The following is a 15514-nucleotide window of genomic DNA, read 5'->3' on the forward strand; positions in this document are numbered from 1 at the left end:
AAATATAGAAAGTTGATCTATTTAGTTGGGGGTAGACTTTAATATACGTACCCTAAAAATCACAAACACAAATAAACACGTGTACGCACTGTATTAGTTTTACTTTGAAAATGACTTGAATGCCCGGGCCTGAATGCAAACCTGAATGAATTCGCACATAATTATTTCCATTGATAGATACGAAAGCGCATATATTAATTTGATCTTTTTCTGTTCGGAGTCATTACCACAACTGGAAGTTACTTTTAAGGCAATATTTACACAAAATTAGCTGTTGCCTCACATTTTTGAGTGACTCGATGTATTCACATACAATACACTATCAGAATAATCAGCAGGGTTTGTGATATTACTCTTTGCCGTCTCAGAATTTCGTAGGTGGGAAAGGTGTCGGCAAATGCGTCCCGAGGTGCCTATGGATGATCATAATCGGACTCTCGAGTGACGATTCTTTTGGCTTTTCGGCTCACATCCGGTGTGGCGTAAAGCTTATCCAAATTTACTGACAAATCATTGCTCCTATTTTAATTTGTTTTGAGGATAACGCAGAAGTTTACTTGCTCCTGAGACCAGGACAAGACGATTTTCTATGACCTGAGGTATCTGACGAAGGAATGGACATCTTTGATGTCCGCGTGTCTGGAATATCTTCGATCTCATCCAAAGAACAGTATGTCCTGTCTTGAAACGATCCGCTGGAATCGACAATGGACATGGCGGAGGGTCTTGCGCCTCCGTTATAAGTGCTATCTGCAGTGGCCTTTGAAGAACCTCCTATCCTGGGTAGGTGCTTCTTAAAGGACAGATCGTTCATCTCGGTATGATCATTGCACCTGGTGTCTGATACTTCTGAGTCACCTTGTACGCAGCTCTGAATTTCAGAGTGGGTACCCTGACAAGTTTGTATGACAGCCCGACCCGTTATATGATCATCATTGACCGATGCATCAGTAGGAACATTTCTCCTTGGTTGAAAGCTTGCACGGGAACAGATTGTTAGTCCAACGTCTGCAGTGTCTCCGTCGCCTTCTTGCCTTGCATGTATTTCAAAAGAAAAGTGCCTTTGTTTCCCATGACGCCGGTAAAAAATATAAATGACATTGATGCACAAACACACAGCTAATAAAAAAGCTATCACCGATACAATGGTTAACGCAAGTTTTGATCCGTTTGTATTTTCACTTATTTTCATTGATGTTTCTGTTGAAAGCACAGTCCTTTCTAAAACAACTGGGGTTGTAATTGTCCCGCCTAAATTCTTTGAATGGGACGAAGTTGTGTTCACATTCACAAGTAAATTTAAACATGGCATTTCGTCAGTTGAGTCATTGATAAGAATTATGTCTGAGATCGACGAAACAGCAGTGTCCAAAGTCCCGATGCTATGTAGAATTATTAAGTTCAGATCATTTTGCTCCTCACCGCAAATGAACATTGTTCGACCAGTTGTAGATATTCTTTCTTGGAAATTGATTGATGTGAAATCTCTATCATTTTTGTACCACCACGTCGAAGTGTGTTTGTTGTTGCTAGAGCAACATTCAAATGTTACATTCTCATTATTGTCATCTTGAATCGTGTGCCTTGTTACATGAGGGAACTTGCAAGTACTTTCGTTCTTGCCATTATTAAAAAAAGTGACACAACTTCCAGGCACAGATCTTTTATCAAAAATATTTCTAGGATCAACGTTGACAATGACTTTATTGGTGAAATTCAGTGCTTTTTCTGTGTTCAGACTCTCATGTTCATAAAGCACGCGATTTTCTTCATCTAAAATGTGTGCTTTCTCCACATCCTTCCCCCTGCACCCATTGGCAAGTCATTTGTACCTTCTGAGGCTTCTTGCTGTATAGGGCTAAACATGTTGGTTCTAAAGATTCAACAGTTATATTCATTATCAAAAGTCTGCAGATGATCCGTGCTAGTCCAACATGTACTTCCTGAATATCAATGCTATGTGTTCCCGTATCATTTGCCTCAATGAAGTCAATGAATAGGTTGAAACTGTCATTTGTTTCTTTTATCAACCCATAACGACCAACATGAAAAGAAAGATTTCCACCTGCATTTTCGAGAGAAGCATTGTATCGTTTTAGTGTAGTCTCTCCTTTCGTCCACACAAGTGACTGAGTTCCGAGAAGTGGATCCCTTAAATGTAAACGCAAAGAAAAGTTTCGTCCCTTTACCAAGTGAAAATATTTTGCTGGTGGTCTAGGTTCAGAGCATCTTATGTAATCCTCACAAAACGTGAATTTATAAAATGTTGTCGAAATGAGAAATATAATAATTGCCTTTGAAAAGACGAGCCAGCCTGTCCAATGCATCGTTGAAATTTTTTTGGGAACTAAATTGTTATTTGAGTGCGACGTCGATAATTAGTAGTTAGCACGATATAAACTGAAATAAAGTCCTGAGGATGATATGAGATGATGAGTAGCAACTAATATACATTCTATCAGTTTACAACAGCGTCATGAAAAAAAAATAATATTCTGTGATTGGTTGTCGGCTATTATGAAGAACAAAAGTTACCTTTTGATTGGTTGTTACCGCGATAGCTAATAATTGGTAAAAGCACTTGAACAATATGGAGCCGGGTTTCGACGCTGAAATCAGTTTCGGCTTTATTGCTCCCCCTTCTTAACAATAATTATTTCAAATCTACAGATTCAGTCTTTTTGAATGTTTAATATGACTGTGTGGAAAGATGGTATGTCCTCCCACCATACATATAAAAACAAAAGGTGATCATATTAATTACTTATTGTAAGATCCCTGCGGTGACGAAAACACTTTAATGTTTAAACCGACAATTTGTTGGTATAACGACATCTACCCCATCATCTTTCTTTTCGCGTTTTAGTTAACATATGCATGATCTTGGAACAATGTTAATGATAACACGAAGGAATGAGACAATAAATAGTCATGTTATTTAGGACGTTTTCAAATTTCCTATAACATGCCAATACAATGAATACGGAACCTAATAACTATTAAGAAAAAACACAAATCTATAGTCATGCCAGTCTACTATCAATCACGGTGATGATGCGGTTATTACAACCTGAATTTCAGATGCCTCCAAAATGGCGCGAAGTCAGGAAATAAAAATACACTTGCACTTATTTTCCCACAAATGAGGAAACATAAAATACCTTTTATCATATTCTAGGTATTGTTAAGTAGGGTATGTCATATAAAAATACACTAGTCAAGAGACAAGCAATACAGGCGACGAGTATTACACGTGAATCGCAAATACTTCGTACCACCGTGTTTATTAAATAATACATTTCGACAGACATGACAGAGACAACCCTCAACTTTCTGTAATCAGCAAGAAACTTGTATTCGCGAAACGCATTAAGGACATTCTTAGATTTAGCAGAGAACGTATACAACAGATCATGCAATGTTGAAAAATCGTACAGAAACTACAAAAAATATTACATGGAATAGAGCGAACATTAGTTCTCTAGTCATTCCGATCGTCACTCACATTGGCCGCCAAAGAAATTAGTTTCAAAGATCGGGAATATTTGCACTGTTATAAAAAATAGAGCCATCAGAAAGGGCGTCTGGGTCTACATTACTGTCTACAACACGACCCTTATGACTCGTTGCTGATCTAGCATTTTCAAAGTCGCCGTTCTCTAATCCATCATCATGTTGCTTGGCGAGATCTTGGGCTTGTTGCACTGCAACAGAGTGATGGATCTCCCTCGTCTTTTGACTTATATCAGGTTTGGCATAGAGAGCTTCAACGTCGACCCTGTGGCTGACTGACGAATCGTGCTTCCCACTCACCAAGTCTTCAACATCTAGATGTTCAGCTCTTACATCATGGCCATGTTGGTCATGGTGCTTGGCCACACCAGCAGCTTCTCGGTGGCTGTTCTTCCTCGTCTTTTGGCTCATATCAGGTTTGGCATAAAGAGCTTCGACCTCGACCTTATGGCTGACTGACGAATCATGTTTCCCATTTAACCAGTCCTCATCATCTGGATCAGCACTTACATCAAGGTCATGTTGGTCATGGAGTGTGGTCACACAGTGGGCTGCTGCGGAGTATCGGATTCTCCTCCTCTTTTGGCTCATATCAGGTTTGGCGTACAGAGCTTCGACGTCGACTGCGGCGTTGACTGAAAGATCCTGTTTTCCATTTACCCGGACCTCATGTACGCTTTCTTCTTTGCCATACTGCTTGGTCATACCCTCAATGGTAGCTGTAGTGGGATGTATCCTCCTTGTCTTTCGGCTCAAATCAGGTTTAGCGTAAAGTGCACTCAGGTCTACCACTGGCAAGTTTGATGACTCCTCCTGCACACCATCTTCATTAACGAGGCGTGGATCCCTAGCGTTCTTTGGGGCTAAATCTTCAATGATATAATCCAAAGAACAATATGCATTTTCCAAAGACGGTCGAGAACTAGAAAGACTTAGGTCATGACTCAAATTACCCGAATGTAAGGGACCAAGATGTGTATCTGACCCTTCTAAGGGCTGTCTCAGGAGAACCCCATGGGATTGAGAACCTTCATCAGGTGGATGTGACTGGGTCGGAATATTTGTCATTTTAATTAATTTTTCTAATATCATTTCCTGTCATAGCCCTTACAGGAAACCGCTGTAGACCATTTGAATGGGATCTTTTTCGATTTGAGTAGTATATATACAATTTCGTACAACATATTCCAATGACTATTCCGAGTGTTGATGCTACTACCGCGGTCATGTAAATGCTACTTCCTGTTGTACTGTCATCGATTTCCCCAGACGTTGCTATGTCGGTGAACTGATCATTCGGCTAATATGTAGTAGAAATGTGATCATTTGCCAAAGTTGTTGGTACCTCGAATGTCAGGGAAATGTTTATACATCGTCGATTTCCTACTAAATCTTCCTGAATTTTCGCGCCATTGCGAGATTCCACGAGAAAAGAAATATTAATTGATAGGTTGCCTTGTACATGGACATGGACATTGTCTATGTTATGCACGATGAAACGCGAGTATTCATCCTTCATTCCATGAAAGAGAATTATTTGATAGACCTTCGACAATGTATGAGTTACTCTTTGTTCAAGAGGAAACCATTGGCTATCACCGCTGTACACCCATACATGGGAATTATTTTTCGTTTGGATGCAACGTCTCTCCAGTATTTGAGGCTCTGACTCTTCTGTCTCAATCTCATGTTGCATAACCCGTGGAAAATGACACGTTTTATTTACGTTTCTCTTTTAAATGAAAGGTTACACATTTGTAGGGTGATTCCTTTACAGCCAATAAGTTTTCGATCGTCGAACAAACGCCAAATCGGCTAATTACCCGAAATTTGTTTATAATCTCATTCTTGGATGCTACACTTTCCCCTCTTACAATTTCTGCATAGTCTCCTTCATCATAATGAATCCAGTGACGGGTCAGTTCCACCTTACCTTCTATTCTGTCAAGAAGAGCATTACAAGTCGGTCCTGTATCATTAACCATTAACTTTACAGTTAAAGCAACACAAACAAAAAATTTGTTCCATTGTAAATTGATAAAGAGTGTGTCCCTTTATCACTTTTTTGCACGCGTTCGACTTTTAAAACAAAGGTGATATTTTCTAATCCTTCTACTTTGTAAATGCCAATATGCCTATTGTGTCGAAAATCGTAACTGGAAAAGTTGTATAATTCAGTAATTTCAGAAACTCGTGTCCAATGGAGACGGTAACTGTATATCTTTCCCAATGTCTTTCCATGTTCGAATTTAAGTGATATATTTTGATCAATTATTCCATGGATATTCTCATAACGCTTGGACACACAAATACTGTTTGATGAAGAAGATTGTTGGTAGAATACCAACAGTCTGAGAGTCAATCCAAACAGGGAAAGTTTCATTTTCGAGATGAATACATCTATTGAAGAGAGTAAAAGATGAATTTATTTAGTCAAGTAGTCAGTCAAGAACTCAGCTGCGTTACTTTGTTTGCAGGGAAACACATTGCGATCCTCACAATATTTGGCAATTTTATGTATCATATGACCATCAAGTAAAATGATTGTAGAGCTTATTTAAGAAGGATGATCTCCTTTTACCAAGCTTATTAACCTGGCCGTGCAGTCACAACTCGACAAAATCTAGTGGTGTAATGATTCTGAAGTGATCGCCGAGTATGACTTTCTAACAACTGTAATTTTAGACGAATGACTTAGCTGAAACATGATCTATTTTGAAAGTCTAATCAAAATAAGAAATATCGGCCTTTAGATTTTTAGATTCTACGGGGTGTCTCGATTTCTCAATAAATAGAGCAGTTATCAGAAAAGAGAAGAAGAAAATGCTTTCGGTTGTGATGCCTTATTTTGGACCTTACGTGTTTCCTTGTTTCATTTAGGTAAATATTGGACAATATCCGTATCAAGTCAGACTTGTAAGAGTATTGTAGAGGCTGTTGGAAGGCCGTTTTTATGGTCAATCGATCGTATGTCCTTTTTTAAAGTTTCATTTCATTTTAATATCAATTTCTTCGTTCTTCGTTTATTCATTGATTTGGTACAATGTTCATCATTAAACATCTTATTTTTTTAAATTTCTTCTGTTATTGTGGAGGGGGGGGGGGGCATTTCGTGTAAGCATATAATTGACGAAAGCTGCACGACCACTGAATGATTCTCTATCCAGCCTCTATCATACGGCAATATGCTTAGCATCATGTATGTTTTTCTCTCTCGTTTGTCGGGTGGAAATAATAAATATTTCCAGGAATACGAAACTATTGAGTGAGACCACAAAACCTTTCACTTTGTCTCCAATGAGTTAACACATATCCGTCTGCATTGCCTTTATTTCAACAGATAATGGGACAAGGAAGCGTAATAATTCTCTACCTCATTTACCGAAATGAATCTATTTCTTCAAATATGATTAACGATGTGAAATTATTTCTTACTGCTTACGATTGATACAGAACAAGAACTAACAGAGAGTGTGGTTGTGCGTAACCGTGTTTATGCGTGACGTGACGGAGAGAAATAAAATGGCAGATTATGATGTATCTGATGGTAAATTTACAGGACTGTTGTTCCAAATGATACGTTATCACCTTTTTTTTTTCTTTCAAGTCCATCTGCCATCAAAATCAACGATAAACGTCATCACCATTTTGTTCATCATTATCGTTGCCATCATTCTCTATTCACTTTAATAATTATTGCCTTGGTATACACATACTATTCGTCGTTACCACAACCGCAACATCCTCGCATTATAACCATCATTAACAATATCACCACCACCACCACCTCCTTTACTACAAATTTTGTCATAGTTGCAATCGTATTTTATCATGGTTACCGATAATTGTCACCATTTATATAATCAGTATACTGCTATATACTATCATATTCGCCATTATCGTCAAAATCGCCTTCATCATCTGAAAATCACCAAAATCGTGATCATCATCATCACCATCATCATTATCATCACCACCACTACCATCATCATCATCACCATCATCACCATCATTACCATCATCACCATCATCACCATCACCATCACCACCACTACCATCATCATCATCACCACTCCCATCATCATCAACATCATCATCATCGCCATCATCACCATCATTACCATCATCACCATCATCATCATGATCATGATCATCATCACCACCATCATCACCACCATCATCATCACCATCCATATCATCATCACCAACATCATCTTCACCACCACCATCATCTTTATTATCACCATCATCATGATCATCATGATGATCATCATCATAATCATGATCATCATCACCATCACCACCATCATCATAATCCCCACCACTACCATCATCATCATCACCATCATTACCATCATCACCATCATCATGATCATCATGATCATACAAAACATCATCATCATAATTAACATCATCACCACCATCCCTATCACCATCATCATCATCACTATCATCACCACCATCATGATCATGATCATCATCAACATCATCATCACCATCATCACCATCATGATCATCATCACCATCACCACCATCATCACCACTGCTACCATCATCATCACCATCATCACCACCATCATGATCATCATCACCATCACCACCATCATCACCACTGCTACCATCATCATCATCATGATCATAATCATGATCACCATCATCACCATCATCATGATCATCATGATCATCACCATTATCCCTATCATCATCATCACCACCATCATCACAATCATCCCTATCATCACCACAATCAACATCATCATCACCACTATCATCACCACCATCATCCCTATCATCACCACAATCAACATCATCATCACCACCATCATGATCATTATCACCATCATCATCATCATCATCATCATCACCACCATCACCATCATGATCATGATCATCATCACCATCATCTTGATCATGATTTTATTCCTTCAAATGTATATTCATTCAAATCGTTCGTCCTGGTGGGTGTTTCATGAAGCTGGTCGTTAGTAACGAATGACTTTTACGACCGACTGGTATGCTTTCTTGTATGGGGCGCCAAGTGTAAAAGTTACAAGATGTGAACTCCGCTATCCAGTGATATCTTTAATGAAATCCTTTAATTTGATTCCCTGTTCAGCATTTGACCATGGTAGTTACCATCGGATAGAAAAACTTTTATCGAACGAAGCCCAGGACTTGAAAAAAGCGAAACTGTCAAACCATGAGCATGTTGATCAAAGCAACATTAGAATAGATCAAAATTTTGCCAGCTTGATACGTCATTGTAAAAAATTGTGAAAATATATAACCTCACTCATTTTCAAACACTTTTAGAACTGCCTTTTGCTGAAAAGATCCCATTATAGTAGTTTTTTGTCTCACCTGCGAAGCAGAGTGAGACTATAGGCGCCGCTTTTCCGACGGCGGCGGCGGCGTCAACATCAAATCTTAACCTGAGGTTAAGTTTTTGAAATGACATCATAACTTAAAAAAGTATATGGACCTAGTTCATGAAACTTGGCCATAAGGTTAATCAAGTATTACTGAACATCCTATTAAAGTTTCATGTCACATGACCAAGGTCAAAGGTCATTTAGGGTCAATGAACTTAGACCATGTTGGAGGAATCAACATCGAAATCTTAACCTGAGGTTAAGTTTTTGAAATGTCATCATAACTTAGAAAATATATGGACCTAGTTCATGAAACTTACACATAAGGTTAATCAAGTATCACTAAACATCCTGCATGAGTTTCACGTCACATGACCAAGGTCAAAGGTCATTTAGGGTCAATGAACTTTGGCCGAATGGGGATATCTGTTGAATTCCCATCATAACTTTAAAAGTTTATGGATCTGATTCATGAAACTTGGACATAATAGTAATCAAGCATCACTGAATATTTTGTGCAAGTTTCAGGTCTCATGATTAAGGTCAAAGGTCATTTAGGGTCAATGAACTTTGGCCGAATCGGGGGTATCTGTTGAATTTCCATCATAACTTTGAAAGTTTATTAGTCTAGTTCACTAAACTTGGACATATGAGTAATCAAATATCACTGAACATCCTGTGCGCGTTTCAGGTCACATGACCAAGGTCAAAGGTCAATGAACTTTGGCCGAATTGGGTGTATCTGTTGAATTACCATCAAAACTTTGAAAGTTTATGGATCTGATTCATGAAACTTGTACATAAGAGTAATCAAGTATCACTGAACATCCTGTGCGAGTTTCAGGTCACATGATCAAGGTCAAAGGTCATGTAAGGTCAATGAACTTTGGCCATGTTGAGGTTTTTTGTTGAATAACCATCATATCTCTGTAAGTTTATTGGTCTCGTTCATAAAAAGTGGACATAAGAGTAACCATGTATCACTGAACATCTTGTGCGAGTTAGAGTAGTATTCAAAGTCAGCACTGCTGCTATATTGAACCGCGTGATGCAGGTGAGACGGCCAGAGGCATTCCACTTGTTTACTTTCTGCATAATACTAGGGGAAAATGATACTTAACATCACAGCAAATAATCAGACTGGGAGAAATTTCGATATCAAACTTAATTAAAATTTATTAGTTTTTTGTGTTCAGGAATTTTTTTGTGAAGTGATAAAATATTCAATTTTAAAATGGTGCACGCCAGTGCGCATATATCTCTTTTTTATTCGTAAAAATTAGAGCGCTGTTAAAAACAAACTATTCAACTACAAAACAAAAAGAATTATGCACTCTTGGTGGTGTGGCCACTTGTTGCTAACCGTTGCCATTTAAAAAATATTATATAAGTGGAACAATTTCACAAGCATGACAAGGGGAACAATATCATTAAATTATTACGCAAAAGAAGACACATATTCTATATAGAGCATTGAAAATATAAAATCTATACCTATGATTATTAAAATGATAAATTGAGGATCTCAATCAATGCGAACATGCGTATATGCATATTAGACTAAAATTTTGGATTAATATCCATTGGGCCACCATGGCAAGTAACCACATTCAGTATAGGGGAATTATTCCCTTTGTATTTCGATATACATGTAGGCATACATATATCCAAGCACCAAAAATATACATTCAAACTTCTGGGCCAAGGATTTTCAGAGAATCTGTACATTCGATCCAACTTTATATCCATTATATTTTTTTCATTCAATCATTCAAAATCACATTAACATTACAATTTAGTACATTAGATCGTTCGACGAAATATCCCTCAAAACCACGACCCTTAAAATCGTTGATAAGATTCGCAAAATGTAAAGCAGACCCTATGTAATCACAATGATAACCCTCACCACACACACTCTCACACTGATGAGCCCCGAAACACAAAGGTTAATCGCTAATTGAAGTGGCCTATCAAGAGCATCGCTGCATGCGTATTTTGCTCGGTAGACTGACAAGAGCCAATCAGATTTTTTTTTTAATCTTACGACTGATCTTTGTGTTACGGGGCGAAGATCATGATAACAGACCAAAATTTCCTCGAAAAAATATAACTGTTGATAAACCCAGTTCGAAGCGAATGAACCCTCATTGTAAGTACGACACACACACACACACATACACACCCTCTCATCTTCACACACACACACACACACACACACACCCTTACACCCCCACACACGCGCACGCCAAATGCAGTTAATGTTGTGCTCTCATGAAAGAAATTTGCAAAATTTTATACATCATCTTCCTAATCTGTACGCTATACACATGAAAGCACCTGAAACTAGTGCACTGGTGACATTTTTCTGAAGCCAATAAGTTGTTATAATATAAAAAACTTCAAAAAGTACTTGACATTAATTCGAAAAAAGCTAGTTTTCTTACACATATTGCCATTCTTAGTGAGATACGTTCTTATGATTATGACATAATTATGTACATTGATAATGCATTGACAGCCCGGGGGGGGGGGGGGGGCACTTACATTGACGAGTGGATGCCATGCGCGACCAAAAACACGTAAAAAGGATGTCTTTTTCAAGATAGGGCACGTTACATACGTAACGTGATAAGGTGTCAAAACACCAAAATACTGAAAAAAGGGTATCTATTTCGCTATTTAACGCTATCAAAATGTTTTATAAAGTATGACCTTTTTTGCCCCCACACTACGTGTTTAGAATCCGATTTGCGCGAGGTGTGGAAGGTGGGGCCGTACTAAACCAAATGGTGTGTAAAGGTAAAACCGCGGCGACGACCGACGGACCCCTGACATACTTGTTTAGGGGTTCATTTCAGGGAATACTTGCCAAGAGTATCGTTTTGTTTCCAATACTTGTTAAGGGTAGGTTTTCAGACGACAATACTTGTTAAGGGGTGCATTTTCAGAATATGGAAAATACGTGTTTAAGGTGCTTTTCGAGACCCCATGGTCGCGCATGGTATCCACCCGTGAATGGAAGTGTCTCCCGATATTGACAGATCGCATTCAATATTGGAGAAAGCAGTAATACATCGTGAAATATACATAATTTACATTGCATTTAGGTAACATGACACTTCGATAATTATCTGAAACGATTTTCATTTATCGTGAAGATGTTTTCACATTTATACAGTCACATTTTCAGGCTCCGTTTCATAGATTATTTGGGGTTGACCAAGCAAAACCAAACTATGTTTATAATAATCATACTCCTTCATCATACGCATACAGTGAATAAAAGCTATGTGGAATTTCCCGGGGAAACCCTGGTGCCGCCCCTTCCAACATGGTATGAAAACATTGTTATATGACAAAGAAGATGTTTCGTTCAGTACAAAAGTAATTGAAGAGTGTTTCGAATTATATTCACATGCTAATCACCAGATGTTCCTATGCCTTTGTCTTTCCCTTTTAAAGAGGATACTGTGCTCTACATAGCGTACCACAAACCATTTAATGAAAGGACATAGACATGTATATCCCAATCAAATATCATTTAATTAGAACCTTTAGCTTCTTTATCAATTTGTCAAAAAAAAATTATATTCGTCAGAAATAGATTGAGTCATTCATCCAAAACTTCTAGTAAGTTATCATACCTTCAATCATGTCAATAATTGATGTAGAGTTCCTCACCATTCGCCACTTCATCAGTTGGATTTGCAATCGTGTTTCCATAAAAGTCTGTATGATTAAGATGAATCGCGTTGGAAGGTACATCGGGTCTCCGGACAAAATGACCTTCTTTGGATGTGGAGTCAGGGTCATGACTGGGAGGTGGTCCTGGTGGCCTAGGGTCATCATACTCTGACCCCAAAGCTGCCATCCTATTCGTCTTTTTGCTCATATCTGGTTTTGAGTACAAACATGACAAAGCATCCACATTTGCTTCTACTACTTCTATTCCTTTTACTGGCGCAGTTGATGCACTCTGCTGCAGTCTGCTTGATTTAGACGATGCCACTGCATTTAACTGATCTTTTGGTGGTGATGTGGCATGCTGGAAAAATGGTGCATTTGGAAGTAACTGTTCCTTCAAATTATCTTTAGAAGTGCCTTTGACATCATCTACTAAGCAATATTCAGTGTCTGGGCATATCGGAAAGCCATGCCTTGCATGGCTGCCAGGATTTGTGCTAAAAGCAGATTTCCTGATTTCGACAGCACCCGAGTTATTTTTAGCATTTATTGCGCTGTTGGTTGGTCGATGATCAGAGCAGCTGCCTCTAGGTTCCCCCTGCTTGTGCACAAGTGCCGTATCTTGACGAAATGAATTAGTCACCTTTGCGTCTCGGTTATGCTGCCGAATTCCATTACCTTGTGGAACTTCAGGATGAGGGTCTCTTCGATTGCCAGTGTCGGGATACCGTTGGTCGGTTAGCAACTCTGAATTCCCAATATCTTCAGATTGCTGATTCGTGTCTCTGATTGCTGCTGTGGGATCTATCTCCAATACTCCTTTGTTTGAATCGTGAAAACGGAAACGACATGTTCGTACAACATAATAACAGTTGGTAAAGCCAGTTGCAAGACAAAATGTGATAGAAAGAGCTAATAAACTCCAAATCCAATTCGGGATTCTATTTGTTGTGGTATAACCTTCAATGTCTAAACTGTTTTTCATTTTAACCATTCCAGTGGTTACAGTATATTCGGTATTATTCTCCTCCACTGGGATCACGTCCTCTATGCTTTTGTATTCAAAATAAATGTTTTCACATTCAACGTTGCTATTGTTATTGCTATGATTACTGTCAGAATGACCTGATACTGTCAGCAAAATATTCCTTTCCTCACACTTATTTTGCCAATAATATACATGATTAATTTGAAGCAATATATCAGTCTCATTTTCTTTCTGTACGCCACAGAGGAAAGAATAACGACCTTCGTTGACGACGTAGAGCCTTTTGGTATGCTGAAATGGAAATAAATTGCTACCATTAGTGTACCAAAGCTTACCGGTGCAACAGTTGAATGCAGAACCAGGAGAAATTGCTTGCATCAGAGGAAATAAACAATTATTTACGGAACTGTCATTAGTGGAAACCCGACACATGGTTGGCATGCCTTGGCCTTCATATAAATTTTCGATTGGAAGGAAAACGCTGACTTTGTTGTTTGCATAGAGTGTTCCATTAAATGTTATTTGCGAACTCCCATACTCATATACAACTTGATCACCGGCCAACAGTTGAACTTGATCCCCAACTTTCACCTGCATCCATTCACAGGACATCTGCAATCTCTGGCTTTTTTGGTCGTAGAGTGTTGAGCAGACAGGTTCTGTGCTTTCAATGGTTAAATTGAAAAGAGCAATGGTGCAAAGTGGTTGATCATTTTGGTGAATCATGATGACATATTTTCCTGAATCGCTAGTTTCAGAGAAAACAATGAACAAGTCAAGCTCAAGTTCTTCTGTTATCTCTAACATCTCATAACGATCTTGGTTACCGGACAATTTGTCAATATCATCGAGTAATTCATTAGTCTCTTCCGTCCATTTAGACCACACTATTGACTGATTTTCACTCAACAATTCTGCTAGATTAAAACCAACAGAAACATTTCTCCCATTGAACACTTTCATTTCTCTTTCTTGCTTGTTACCGCACCAGAACAGATCATCCCCACACTGGCCAGTATGGAAGACACTTTCAAAAATTATAATGACATAAATGATCGGAAGGAATTTCCTTTTCATAGCAAACTGAAATTCAGACATGGTAAAGACTTCCTCTCGTAAACTTTTAGCTTGGTGTTAATATGCCGGCCTTGTGCCTTGTACTTGTCGCCGTTATAAACATATTCAGCTTGACACAATGGAGCTTGGAAAACGTCATGCACTTCTGCGAAGATCAAAGTATTTGACGAAAAAGGAAGTAAACTGTAAAAATGGTACACGTATAACTCTGTTTATGAGATTTACCCGTAACACTTGATGCCATCAGTAAGACAAATGATTGAAAATAATGGAGGCTCTCGATACTACAGTTCACAATTTTTATCTATTGGGAGGAGTTAATAAAATTAATGACTTTCGGATCTCTTAGGCAACACCAGTTTCAGTTTAGTTAGTCAAAAGTATCAACAGCAAATAATAAATCAAAAAAGGTGCTTAGATAATGGCTGAAGAAGTTAAATCACAATTGTGATTGCTCTTTGTAGAATGAAACCAATATTGAAAATTACATTATCGAATTATTTAAAAGCCATGCATAGTTGACCTCTCTTGTTCATGGTTCAAGAAAGAAAATTACATGTATAGAATATCTATTGATAAAAAATACTGAGAATGCATGGCTTGATATACCAACCAACTTTATATAGTTTGTTCATATTAATTACTTAGAAATCAACTTAAAAAAAATTCTTTATTATTTTCCATTATGTAAATAACATATGTATAATAATAGATACATGTCATGAAGCAACCCGATTGATTTTCGTGAGACTGTATAAGATATCGGTGGTCAAAGATTGGCATGATTGGCTTGATGATTCTCGCCTTTTTGTGACATTGTTATAGTTCTTTCAGTGTTGTCGGGGTTAAAATTTGCTTACTTCCATCATACCAGTCA

This window comes from Lytechinus variegatus, chromosome 4 (assembly GCF_018143015.1).
Source record: "Lytechinus variegatus isolate NC3 chromosome 4, Lvar_3.0, whole genome shotgun sequence".
Lineage (NCBI taxonomy): Eukaryota > Metazoa > Echinodermata > Echinoidea > Temnopleuroida > Toxopneustidae > Lytechinus > Lytechinus variegatus.